The 529-nt window shown below is 47.4% G+C and overlaps 1 non-coding gene across 1 annotated transcript; it reads left to right on the forward strand.

The window, feature by feature from the left end:
* Positions 1-193: 193 nt before the first annotated feature.
* Positions 194-265, forward strand: trnae-uuc (transfer RNA glutamic acid (anticodon UUC)). Its single transcript has one exon. It is a non-coding gene; the product is annotated as a tRNA-Glu (tRNA).
* Positions 266-529: the final 264 nt, after the last annotated feature.

Raw genomic sequence — 529 nt, forward strand, 5'->3', positions numbered from 1 at the left:
AAATTGAAGGGGGTCTGAATACTTTCCGTACCCACTGTAATTCAGTATCCCTTCGGATAATTCTTGTTTTGCTAAATTATTCTCACATTGTTAAATCACACACCAAAAGCCATAGGCCACTCCAAAACCCTGCCCCCACACTGGCCACACTTATGAAAAGTGGCCCACAAGCCTTTGGCCAGTTCAAGGCAGTTTCCTTATGGTCTAGCGGTTAGGATTCCTTGTTTTCACCCAGGCGGCCCGGGTTCGACTCCCGGTATGGGAAGGTGGGCTCCTTTTTGCTTCCCTCCTCAAAAAGCCAGCACGTCTTCCTGCACCAGACGTGATTTTTGGCCAGCAGTAGAGCTACAGAACCCTGATAGATTGAGGTTCTGGCTTGTACCCCATGCCTTCGATAGCTCAGCTGGTAGAGTGGAGGAAGGTAGATAGAAGTGTTGGCAATCCTTAGGATGCTGGTTCAACTCTGGCTCCAAGTCAAGTCACGTTTCTTTATATAGCGCTTTTAACAATACAGATTGTGTCAAAGCAA

This window comes from Sinocyclocheilus anshuiensis, unplaced genomic scaffold, assembly GCF_001515605.1.
Source record: "Sinocyclocheilus anshuiensis isolate Anshui unplaced genomic scaffold, SAMN03320099.WGS_v1.1 scaffold17772, whole genome shotgun sequence".
NCBI classification, from domain to species: domain Eukaryota; kingdom Metazoa; phylum Chordata; class Actinopteri; order Cypriniformes; family Cyprinidae; genus Sinocyclocheilus; species Sinocyclocheilus anshuiensis.